This window comes from Strix uralensis, chromosome 5, assembly GCF_047716275.1.
Source record: "Strix uralensis isolate ZFMK-TIS-50842 chromosome 5, bStrUra1, whole genome shotgun sequence".
Lineage (NCBI taxonomy): Eukaryota > Metazoa > Chordata > Aves > Strigiformes > Strigidae > Strix > Strix uralensis.
The window spans coordinates 55,270,305-55,283,892 of NC_133976.1; positions in this window are offsets into that span (position 1 = coordinate 55,270,305).

The window sequence follows — 13,588 nt, forward strand, 5'->3', positions numbered from 1 at the left end:
TTGCACATCCCTTTTGTGATACTTAACCTGGCACTAGGTGACAAAGCATAGGGGTCATCATAGATGACATTGGAAGTCCTAGGAAGAGCACCTTACAGAGGTCCAGTGTGCAGCTGTTTGTACATGTACTGAGGATAATTCTGTCTGAACTGTTTGCTCCTTTTCCTCCCCTTCCTCATGACTTTTCCATGAGTATCTAACCGCACTGCATTTATTCATTTCACATTGCCACACCTTTCCCAAACATGTAAAGTCCATCCCCATTTTGGAGATGGGAGAACTGAGAGTCACTTATCCACATTTCTTAAAAATGCAGTTACTTGGATCCTCCGATTTTTGTCTGGTTCAGGTTTCCACCTCCTTCTGCTGAGACCCAGCTATACGTGTTAACTGTCACCATTTCCTGTCAGCAGAAAACCAGTTCAGAGATGATTCATCTAATTTCACAGGGGGAAAATCAAAACCCATTCAAAATGCAATGAATTTATCTGCCCATTTAAATTTTTAATTTGTCACAAACCTCAGCTCCCTCCTGTACACACACTGGCCAGGCCAGGACCTTAGTCTGCAGGTGGGGTCAGAATCAGGTCTGGGTGAGGGGCTCTGGGATCAGACGCAGCCCCAGCCCCAGGCATCGGGCACCCCCCTGGTGCAGTGGGGCCATGGTCGGGCAGGGCCGTGGGGAGCTTGAGACTGGCCCAGTTGCAGTGCCACTGGAGTAGGAGCTGATGGCCCCAGGGGGGTGCAATGAGGTCCTGGAACCTGGGCAGGGTGGGGCGAGCTGCAGGAGATGCTGACCAGGGACAGGGAGGGCTGGTGTTTCCCTGACAGGACCCCTCCTTGTTGTAGCAGGGACTACGAAATTCTCTCAAAGCTACTGCTTCAGTATTCCTCTAGATCCAGAAAATAAAGAGCAATTTTGGCCAAGCTGCATTCAAATGTTTGACTACAGTCCTAGTAGACAGAGAAGCAGATTTGTTACACCAAAACTCTCCTGCCACTTGCACTTATTGACATTGGATGTAGTCCACAGCTTTAGGTTCAGGATAGCTGAGAACAGCAGTTCCTGCATCTCAGTTTAGTGATTCCTAAGTCTTTTGTCATCAAACATATAAAAATGTGGGAATGGCTTGGCTGACCTGGTATAGGGCCCACAGCACTCAGTTGGATATAAAACACCCTTCTACCTTCATTTCATTGACCCTCACAGGGAAACATCTCAAGAGGTTTTGGACGAGCAACAGCCAGCTCTAGTTGCCAGACTGCCCTTCTAAATAAAAACATTTTCATCCCCTCCAGCACAGTCACAAAATCCAAAAGGGGCCAGTAGAAAGACCCATTTGTTCCACCTTTTATCTGCTATCTGGAGAAAATGCTGACCCACAGTTTTGGTCTGGGTCACAATGTACAAGTGTCCCTAATAACTGCCGGTGGGAACTCTCATCCTTTCCCATCACACTCTGAAACATGACACTCATGTCACAGGGGTGCCTCAGCCAGTTTTTTCTCTAAGGCAGCTGATTTCAAACTTTGGGCTGGCAGGCAACCCTTGGGACTCACCTGCTCCACATGGGTGCTCACCCTAGCCAACAAAAGGATAACTGCCCTTACTTGCTATCAGCAGCTAAGCATAATAGCTGTTCTCTGATTAATCTAGACACTTAAGAGCTGCCTTTTGAACCTGTTTCTCCTCTCAAGTGCTGTGACCCATAGTTTGGGAAAAGACCTGTTTGCAGAAGAACACTCACTGCATTTAGGCACCTCTGCAGCCTCCATGGAAGGATCCTACATTACTATCTTTGTTCTTCTTTTACTAACTGATAGATTTGACTTTTCTCATTCCTCTTCTTCCACCATCAGTGACCTACAGTGCTGAAATACAGTTTGCAACCCCTCCACTTTCTGCAGAGGAGCCAGGGAGATGAGCTGTCACCTCACAAAAAACAAGCACACAGTGGCTCAGCACAGGTAGACAAATATCCTTGAGGGAGAAGAGATTGACTCCTCTCCCTCTGTTGATGGAGGGCAGGGATTGAAGATGACGTTCCCTGCACTTTTCCTAGAGGACGCTGGGATGCAGAGTCTGCAAAGGAAAGGAGCAGTTCAGCACAGACGTCCAGCAGCTGAAGCGCTGCCCTGAGCTAAGTGCAAAAATAGCTGCTGGCATTACTGCACCTGTGAAAACAGGGGAGCTGCGTGGAGCTGGGCAAGCAGACTTCGTCAGAGAAGAGCTGGAGGTGGAGGGATACTTCTGGTGGGGTGTTTTGCCACCTTCTTTTTGAGCATATGTAAGGTGTGTTACGTAAAGTGCTCAGTTTTGGAACCCTGAATACATTCATGTCTCTTGTTCCTTTTCTACTAGACTCCTCTGGTACTCTTGAATGGATGAACAGCTTCTAAGAGGTTTTTAAAAATTACCCACATGAAGCAATATCATTTCCTTATTGCTGGTATGTATTCAAATGAAAATTCCTATGACAGCTGTTCCAGAAAAAAAAATGAAATTTTGTCCCGGGGGCCTTACAAGAGAAATATGCTTGTTGGCCTACTGATGCCTTTTCTTTTCCAAGAAATATAAAGAAAAGAATGCTGTGGCCTTGAAGGCTGAATTAGTATTCCTCACATCAAGCTGTCTAGAATCAAATATGATATACACTTAAAAATGGGAAAGTCTCACCCTTAAGTCTTGAAGAGGCTCAGAACAAGGAAATTTAAAATCATGGCCTGATCAGTGTCACAAAAGCTGTGCTAGGTCACAGAGCAGCCTCAGGGAGCAAACACTCATCTGAAACTGAGGCCACCTGCATTCACCATTTGGCTCTGCCTACCATGCAATGAGCAAACTACCAGCTTCCTCCCTACCTCTTTTTCCCTGCACATCAGGTGTTGACAGGCACCTCCCAAGTTTATTGAGACTGCTGCAGAAAAGCAAGAAAGTGTGAGTTGTCTGTAGCTTCACGTTGGTAGTCAGAGGTCCTGGATCCAAACTGATGTGATTTTTGAATATACATCAGGAAATGTGTCAGCCACCGTATGGTTCCTGAAATGTAAAAGGTGGTGAGAAGTAGGTGGCCAAATTACTAATGCCTACTTACAGTCTACTGTGCTAAGGAGGAAAAGACTCCTACTGAGGAGAAGGTTTTGTGGAAAGAGGCTGCTTTTTGCTAGGCTTCTTCATGAGCACTCACTGTGGGAAGACCTGCCTATAGAACGACTAAAGAAGAAAAAAGTGTTTCAGGTGCAATGTGTGGTCTGTACTAAAGCTGAAAGAAGAAGGATGCCCATCTCCAGACACCTCTCTAAAGAGGCATAAAATAGAGCAACATATTTGCTTTCTGAGACCTGATTCAGCTCCCTGACTGCACTGTGTTCAAGCAAGGGCTGACAATAAGAGACCGTATCCATGCTCTCTGCCCAGTTCGAGTTCTCCAAGCCCGCAGAACAGCTTCAAGTGTGAAAATATTTTCCTAGAGTTATGCCAGGTCAATACAAAATGTTGTCATCTGATCCGTACAGTCACTCAGTATCTGATGTGCTGCAAATAATAATACCCAGCCTCGAGGGGAGCCCTAAAATACTCCAAGAGATGTTAGTCTTGTGGATTTGGATTAAAATCTGATCTAGGTATCAAGAACACAATTTGTCCTTAAAGACAGAGTCCACAACCAGTCTCCAAAGCAAGTTTGTCAGAATCTTGATTCAAGATGGACATAAAGGCTGTCCCAACAGCCAAATACCCCCTGCTAAATACTGAGTTCAGTATGGATGCAAGCAGCAATACCTGTCTGTATGAGCAATGTTTGGAGGTACAGAAGGAAACCTTCCCTAGGATCACGGCCATCTGATGGCACCACCACAGTGCACAGCACCAGTCCAGGGAGGTCTGGGGTGTCCGGAGATGGGGATGCTCTAGACAGAAGTGTCCTTGCACGCAGCAGGAGCAAATGGCAGACCAGTGACTGCCCTCCATACTGCAGCTCTGCCAAAGCTCTCTGAGCCAAAGTTCCAAATGATCTTTTTCAATTATCCCACCCTATCCCACCCTGCCCCAAGCTGTAAGAGCAAACATGGCTTAAGATGATACTTAGTGAACATCAACCTCACATTGCATTTTTGTTGATATTCACTGAAGCAAAAGCTTCTCCAAACAAACAACTGCACCAGTGCTTTGGCCAGTCATATTGTCAGCAAACCCTATCATCTCACTGTTCACCCCTTTTCCCACATCATGTAGGAACTTGTTAAAGAGCACAGATCCTAGTGCAGACCCCTGCAGAACTCCCTGGTGACCTTCCTCTATTTAGTCTCATGCTTTTTTCAACCTTCTATCAAATAGTTATCCATGCTAGATTTTCCCTTTTATCCTGCTGCTGTTGACTTTTCTTTAAGGTCAGCAGGATTTTTGCTGCTGTTGTGACAGATGGAGGATTTAGTACTAGTTTTGATTTTTTAACTATCTGATCTTCTAATCCCTTTTTGGACAGCTCAGTTATATTTTTATGCTTAATCTGATAGTGTTTCTGTTCTTTTCTGTGTTCTTTACTCAGACACACCTGCAGCTTTTTGAATTACGCTTTCTTACTCTCAACCCTCCCTCTTGTTATCAGCACCATCATCTTTCCCTTTTTCAGGCCTTTCCAGGTGGGTGGTAGCCCTATCACTGTGTCCCCAGCATGGTCACTTCAGCCATGTCCACCCACCTGTGGGAATTTAATCCTCCCAGGTGTTCCTTTGAGCTTTTTAACAAGCTCAAGATTTCCAAAATGACTACTATATCAACAAAATGTGCCAGTGCTTCTGTCTTGTTTCCCAGGCTTCAAGCCCCGATGTTGAGACAATCACAGCATCCATTTGGTTCCCTGGCCTTCTCTTTGAAGGCTAACCCTCTTGTTTTATGCTATCCCCTGATGCATCCTTCCTTAGAGGCTATAGAATTTGCTATGTCTTGTCCTTGGGAACACCATCCTGAAAAATGTCACCACTGGTTGACTTTCCCTCACTCCTCAGTTAAAAAGCTCACTGACAACCTCCTGCGTGCTCATAGCCAGAAGCCCATTTCTCTTTTGATCCAGATGAGGTCCATCCCTCCTATACAAGTACTCTGTAGTACAGAAGTGTTCCCAGTTCCTGCTGAAACTTTATTCTCAGCCAGGCTGTGAAACTGCCATCCACATCCCTCCCTGGTCCCAGGCAGCACACTGGGAGCTTTTCAGCAGCAAGCAAGAGTAGACATTCTGATTTTCAACTTCTTCCCCAGGAGCTTATACATTGAATCTAGAGCTTTTCTCCTTCCTTTTACTATGACACAGGTACTGAGGTAGACCATGACAATGCACCCCTCTCTGACTTATCCTAGGAGCCACCCGGGTACCCTGTGAAGTTTGTCATCCTCATGTCCTTTCCCAGAGTAGTGGGAAACTCCTCTTGCCCTCCAGCCCCAGTTCTTCCCAACCTGTGTCTCAAAACAGGGAGTTAGGCTGGAAAGCTGGATGCTGGACCTAGCATGTGTGCACAAAGTGGGGACAGAATGAGTGCTAAAAGGGCCCTGTTGGGGATACTGCAAGGAACATGCATTGTAGAAGTGGGTTCTGTATATGTGGTGTGGAGCAAGCATGAGCCACAAGACCCTGTATGCACATGGGAATGGCGTACTTCAGTTTGGCAGCTTACTCCGGAGTTGTCCTCTGGAGAAGTTCTCCCAAGTCACCTGGATGTGTCCTCCAGGAGTGGGTTAGGTAGAGTGAGTGGTAGAGCTCATATGATGAGGAGACAGGCTACAAAATAATCTGGGAAAAGCTGTTTTAACAGCTAAATTAAACATGTAGACACATGTAGCCTGTGAGGAAATAAAGAGGAGATTGTCTTCCACACAAGCATCTCTTGTGCATAGTACTTGTGTGGACAGTGATTCTGATATAAGCAGGAGTCAGAAGAGTGGTCCTTGGTAATCTAATTCTTCACTGGGGCAGTTTAGGGTTCTCCTTTCCCCAGAGCTCCAAATATCATGGAGCTCAAAGGAAATGGTGTTAAGATGGTCTTTTTTACAGAATCTTCCTTGAAAATACTTTTTTGGGTATTTCAGAGGAGAATCCCCTCATGTCACCCCAGTAATTTGCAGAGCATCTTCTGGCAATAAGAAGCAAAGTGTAAGGTAGAAGATGTTCTGGATTGCCCTCAGTGACAACAGGGTTTATCTTGGCTCCATCCAACCTGGGGAGATACAAACAACTTTACTGTCCTCTATAAGTCTTATCCTAGGCCCAGCTCAGCTAGACCCAACAGCCAGGTCTCTCTTTACTGTTTGTATCTGGGATGGGTTAGAAAAAAATTAAAGACTAGCTAAGGAAATATATTTTTAAAATTTTTGTTTCCTTCTTTTGTTTTGTTTTGTTTTGGGGTGGGCTGGGATTTTCTATATTACTGGACTGGTAAAAAAGAGGCACTACCTGATCTTTTCAAGGGCTGTATTTGATCAAACACTAACAGAGAGGTTTACTACCCCTCCAAGACTTTGCAGCTCCCAGAATGATGCCATTTTTAGAAAATATTTTTTAAAAATGCATGTGTTTTTAAACCATGGGGTCACCATGCCCTGCCCTTATGGCTTCTGCTAATCGTGTTGGGTGTATCTGCAGATGCAGGGAAGTGCATTCTCTCCCACGTTTCCTTTCCTCCCTCCTATGTCCTGATCATTTGTTCAGGAGGGTGCTGGAAGCAGGCCAAATCCACCTGGAACAAAAGCATCTGCTGACCAACCCTGTAGTCTCATGAAATTGATTCAGGGACACCGGGCAGCAGAACACTCAGGCACGGCACACATCTGAATTAGGAGCCTGGGAGAAATGCCAAGCTCCCATCCCCATCACGTCCTGGCTCTGCAGCTGGCCAGTTTCCCCTCTTCTGGAAATGCAGGCTCCCAGGCCTCACAGGGAGTGGTGACTTGCTCTTGCCAGATCTCCCATTAACAGATCTGGTGCTGTGTTTGAAATATGCCCTCAGCTCCTTCGTGAGACTACCACTCCCTCTTCATAAATTTCCCTTCAAAGAGTTTTATATTACTGACAGCTATTCTTTCTGATCAGGTCTGGGGAATGTGTAATAAGTAATTTCTGAGGCCCTCGCACCAGGTGTTAATGCTAATGTTAATGTTAATGTTAATTAATGTTAATACTAACAAAGGTACAAAAAGATCTATCTTGCTTTTAGTGAGGCAGCATTTCCCTTTCTCCCTCCCTCTAAGCACATTGTCAATAGGACAAAATGTTTCTGATTTGGACCTCCCAGTCTAGTGGAAGGTGTTCCTGCCCATGGCAGGGGTATTGGAACTAGATGATCTCTAAGGTCCCTTCCAACCCAAACCATTCTATGATACGATTCTATGATAAGATTATTTTTCCTAGCCCTGGTGACTTACCAAGAGGAATCACCTTACAGCTATCATATTTTGAGAATGGAAGACCTGACCTGAAAATAAAAGTCCTGGCTTGACAAAAATAGTAATGATTTGTGAATTGTTCGTTTGCTTTGGTTGTCCTTTGCTTTTAGTTCAGATTTAGCCATTTAAAACTGAATTTTAGTCTCCCTGGAACTAGAAGAAATCATTAGGACTGTGATGCAGCAATGTTATCCATCAAATGCTTTCTTTGCATTCCCAAGTGCAGCTCTGCAAAGCCCTGTGTTCTTCTGGACATGTCTGGCTTGTACATGTTCTCTGCTGATCCTGAGAATGTGGCAGATAACTTGTCACTCATGAGCATGAGTGGGGACCACATGCCATGCACCGTGCAGTGCAGGATCACCAAACCCATGGACTTTTCTTTCCCTGATCCCACACAGCTAGCATAAGGGTCACTCTATGAAAGGAATACATTAGCTGAAAACAGGCAAAAGAAAATACTTCTTTATACCATGAGTAACTGGGAACTTCTGGACTTTACTGTCCCAGGAGGCAGTGGAGGCAGCTGGCGTTAGCAAGGTCAAAAGGTACCAGCTAAATCCGTGGGCAAGAGTGGCCTATTATTGCAGGGGATGTACCACTGCCACCCACAATCTTCCACAACAGCATCGCCTACTAGCACTCCAGGACGCCAAGTGCTGGGTTACAGGGACCATCTTGGCCCAGAGCAGTCCCTGTGGGACAGGACCTTTGAAACTGGAGCATAAAACTAACAAACATGGGGGACATCGATCAGGGCAGGAGAGGGATAAAGAATTGCTGTCTATAATAAGTCACGTATTACAGAGCAGGTGCCTGAAAGCGATGGATTGAACCAGCCTTTGGGGATGGCAGTTTCTTCTCCTGGCTCTAGAGGGAGCTTCGGAAAGTGAATGAGCTGCCTGCATGTGAATCTCTGAAGAGGGCTGAAATTAGGTGAGATGCATCTCCGTCTGAAGTTCAAGGTAACAGTTTGTAACTTTTCCTGGACTTCTTTAGGCCCTTGTGTGTCTGTCGTTTCTACGGTGCCAGATGGAGGGGTTAATCAATGCAATGAATTCCATTATTTTGTTTTCATCACAGTGCATTTTTTATATGGAATGTTTCCTGTTGAACCTTAATCCTGTTAGTAAAAGCTTAACCATATGAAATTAATAATAATTAAAACAAAACAAACCCCTCAAAAACGAATCTTGCAAGTGTTTTAAAAAACTCTCAAAAATGTCCAAACCTCTCAACTTTGGGTTCATCTTCTTCAAATGTAGCATCAGTTTCTATAAGGACTGTGGATAAACTCTCTTATTTCATGATGAAGGAATGCAAGTGACACATGACTGTGACCATTCCAGGACAAATTGAATCCTCCTTTATGAAATTTGAGGGTTTTGAGCTGAAAATTCCTAACACAAAGTCAGCATCATTGATAATACTGGTATGTAATTAATATGCAGACCTGCAATGCAGCCTCAATTTATCCAAATCGCTCCATCTCCAATACCTAAATATGACTGCAAGTTCTCTTATCTAAGTTATTTTTCAATGAAATGCCCGTGTATGTGAATATTAAATATGTCTCTTGACTAGCTGCAGATAATGTACAATAGAACAATTTGGTTAATTTGAAGAAGCAAGAGAAGAATTAAGATTAAATGAAAGCATAAATTCTAAAAACATACTCCTTTTCTTTCATATATTAAAAAAGAAATACTAAAGTTCATTAGAATAGTAAAATAGTTATGTTTTCTTTGTAAAATTTAAGTCAGAAAACATCAATGCACTGAGACCCCACACCATCTCACAATTCTTTGGTTTTATTTATTTACTATTTTACTTTTATTTATCTATGTATTGGTTCAATATTAGAGCACAGCACATTTGAAATTGCATTGCCCAGCCACTGCCCAGGTAGCTGGTAGGGAAGTGCACAGGGATGTGGGGTGAACCCAATCACTGCAACTTTCTGGCCTTGGCCAGTGCCAAGTACAGAGACAGGATCGGGAACTTTTCATTGTGCGAATACAGGATGATACCAAATCCAATCTTCCCGATAAAGGTATGTTTTCCTAGCCCTTCCCTCCACCATGACTGATTAGTGAATTGTTGCTTGGTGCTCTCAAGCCTCTGAGTTTAGAGTTTTTCTAGGTACCATCAAAGCTGAGACTTGTTACTTCATCAATGGCCATATCAGAGCAACTGAGAGCAAGAGTTGAGGAGCAAGAGATAGCGAGAGTATGTCTGTTAGAGATCATTAACCCAGACAGCAATCTGCTACTGGTAGGGGGCAAATAGGGGAGCCAGGTAAAAACTCTTCCTGTGCTGCCTGATGGAAACACAGACACTCTCATTTCCTGGCTAATAAATGCTACATCTACTCAGTAATCTGTTATCCCAAGGCTTCCAAGACTGGTTTGGGGGATTTATACCTGAGTCTTTCCAGCCCATTAGTTTAATTGGTAAAGACATGTTGGGACCATGCTTCCAAGATGAGCTGCTTTTCCTTCCCGTTCAAACTGTGGTCCTTGGGAGCACCTCCCAGACCCACTAAAAACATGTCTCCTTCAAGAGACGTGTTGCAACATGAGCTTGGCCATCAAGAAGTCCACAGGAAAAAAGCCACAAAAAAAACAGGCTACCTAATTTCTATTTTTCACCAAGCTATTAGGTTTCTTTGCAGTTCTGGAGACATGGGAACGATTCTCTAGTCTCTACAGTGCTCGGTACAGGAAGCCAGACTTGTTTATTGTGGTGCTGCTGCTGCTGCCACTGCTGAGACACTGAAGAGAGAAAAGTCCTCCAGCAGCACTGGTCTCAGCAGAACCTGCATACAGCCGCACTCAGTCACATCAGCTGTGCCACGAGCAAGGCTGGAGACACATGGCTAAGTGGGGAGTTGTGTTTTTGTATATCAGAGAGCGAGCCTTATGCCATACAGCCTGCATTGAAACATATAATTAACGGTGGCAAATGGCAGTATAAACCAGTTTGTTAAAGTCCGTTGCAGAAATTCATTCTCTATGTCCAAATCAATACTTGATCTCTGCAGACAGTGCTGGCAGTGTTTTGACAAGGCAATTTAGTATGGTATTTTTGTCACATGAATGCCTGCTCACAAGGCAGGACCAGGCACAGTCAATGCACTCAGCTAACATCCTACTTAACTGGAACTAGCAAGAGGTGTTTCCATCCCACAGGCTCTCCCATTCCCCCCACCCTGCCCTGCTCTTCATAACTTTCTCCAAGCCCAGCTGAAGTCCCACACTCACCAGTGACCAGAGCCCAGAGCCCAGAGCAGCCTGTCTTAGTCTGGAATGCTTTCAAAAAATTAATTTTGATCTACTGATAAGGTTACTAAAAGCTGATGCAGCCCTTTTTGATCTAATTTGCTTTATTTGTTTTAGTTTTGACCTATTCAAGTTCCCACTGAATTTGAACAAATGTCTTGCTGTGAAGAGTTAAAGTTTGTCATCAATTCAACTGACCACAGGAAAAAAAAAAAAAAAACAAAAACAAAAAACCAACAACTTTTAGCCTCAGGATCCAGCAGTTAAGGTTGAAAGTATCAAGCATGACAGAAATCCCCTGTTAAAAAGATGATACCAGAATGTAAATTTACACAAATTTATTCAATTATTTGATAAAAAAAAAAGTTAATAAAGGAAGTATATCTTTGAAAGTCCAGCTTCAAATGTTACACATTTACATTCAAATGTTATATTGCTCCAAACAGCTTCAGAATAAACACTTCTGCTATATATCCCTTCTGCTGGAGAGAACAAGAGCAGAAAGACCAGTCCTTTCTGCCAAAATCCACTGGAAGGAAGAGAGCTGAGGCAATAAAACATCCTTCCTTCCCCTTGCTGGTCATCTGCTCCAACAAAATGCCTTCAGGGCAGATTTTGCATGGGTCTGGCTTCTGCCCATTTCAAGAGGATGTGGCTAGATGGGAAAGGGTGGAGCAGAGGGACCATTTTTGGCCAGGGCAGTTGTGAAACACCTGCTGTGCCCCTTCTACCCTAAAGCCCAAGTACTTCGCAGGCCGAGAATGAAGAGACTGCAGTGGCAGAGGGATTGGGTGAAAACCAACAGCAGGCAGGATGGGGAGGCCTTTGCTAGCTTGCAGCACTACCCAGTGAAGGCCACACCTACCCCACAAGCCTTGACATCCCTGGTAGCTAAGATTCACTCCAGGCAGGCCCCTGGAACCTACCTGATGACTCAGCAGATGTGCTCACATCTGTGCAGATGCACTAATGGCATTGAAAACCTTTCAGTCCCTGGGAGGTGGTCAGAGAAGATGCTCTTCTTCCATCCGGCTCCCATTCCTAACTGCTCACCTTTGCTGGAGGGAGTTTCTGTAATTATCGGTGGGAGAGAAGACCAGCACATCCAAAGGGATGCTTGTGAGAGTGTCAGCAGGGACGAAAACAGATCACAGCATACTGCTGTAGGGCAACTCCCTAGGAAATAATGTTTCTTATTCTAATACACATTCCTCTTTTAAAATCAAGTTGACATCCGTAGCTCCCTATGGGAAGTCCTTACTTCCTCAGTATGCATCTCATTATTGGAGTGGATTATGGGGAAACATTCTCTTTAGACAGTGAAGGAGCCCAGGGATGACCCCTGTGAGAAACCATCCTAGGCTGAGACCAATATCTTGTCTTGTGTGAAGTGCAGGTCTTTCAGTGTGCAGAAGACTCTGTGAGGGAATACTATAAAAAAATGAATTGTCTCTTCTGCACTCTAATCATGTCCTCGCCCACACACTGAGCATCGCAGGGGTTTCTGCCAACATTTTGCAGCTGAGTACATTGAAAGAAGAGCACTGGGAAAGGAAGAAGAGCAACCAAAACTGTGTCTTCTTCTCAGGCTCATTCTAGATCGCTTTTTTTTTTTTCTTTTCTTCATTTTTTCATTTTTAACAAAACTCACTGTCTGAACAAGGACATCTCTGCTGGCACAAGTCCTAATGTAGATGCAGTTACACTATAAAAGCCTATTCTATTTGGGAATGTGCAAAAGAACTCTTGTGTCTATCAACTGCAAACCTTCGCCAAGGCAGATGGGCTCCAATTCAAGCATATGTTTGCTAAAACAAAGGGAAGGGCTAAAGCACAGTTTCCTTCAGTGTCAAACTCACCTTCCTGTTAACGTGCAATGTGTACAAAGTGTAACAGACCATGATTGCTTATTTAAGCATCTTCAAAACAATATTTTCTCTTTTCAGGTCTGTGACAGGTTGAAGTAGCTCTTCAATGTTATTTATTTGTTCATGCCCCATCTCACGCAGGTTCACCCCCAACAAAACACTTGACATACTGTTTCACAGTCATTTTAAGATGATCTAAAACTAAGCTTCTGTTAAAATTAATAATCCCAGCCTTCTCCTCTCCCTGCCTGCTGCCTCTCAGTCCTTATCCCTTCCTAAAGTCAGCTCCAGAATTGTGTGGCTATGCATCTCATCATTCAAGAGTAAAGCCTCGCCACTCAGTGACAGCTAGGTAGCTTTCAGATTAGCTGGGCCAGGGGAACACTAGGGCACAATCAGAGGTTCCCTGTCAACAAACAGCCCTGAAGAGTAAGAAGCCACCAAGCAAGAAAGTAGATGCCCCGTCTTCAAGCACAACTGTTCAAAACAGATGTCCCTGGCACCACAGGCCCTGTGTCAATAAGGACACATGCCGTGTTGGTCTAAGGTGGGCTGCACCACTTAGTGCCTTCAAAAAATCCTTTTTTCCTGAACCCATCCAAAGTATCTGTCTTTGATTAAAGCTGACCCCAGCTCGGTGTAAAAGGCAGCGCCAGGAGTATCACTTAGGCTGTTCCTCCCCAGTACATTCATAACTTCCTCCCTCTGGCCACATCTGTATGTGGACACAACTGCCAGGCAACAGCAGGCAGCAAAAGAGAGGATCTCAATGACCCTTTCTTTCTGTTCATTGATTTCTGGGCAGGCACCTTAGGAAAACAATATGGTTGTTTCTCAACCATCACGGTGCCCATAGTTAAGAAACAGCAAAAATACAGGGATATCACTCCTTTTGGAGATGCTGCATGGTTTTATCTACTCAGAAGGAGAAGGAATGGGAATTCAGAGTAATCATCTTGCTGTGGAGCTGCTTCCCTTTTATGGAGTGGAGCACTGCCGGAGCT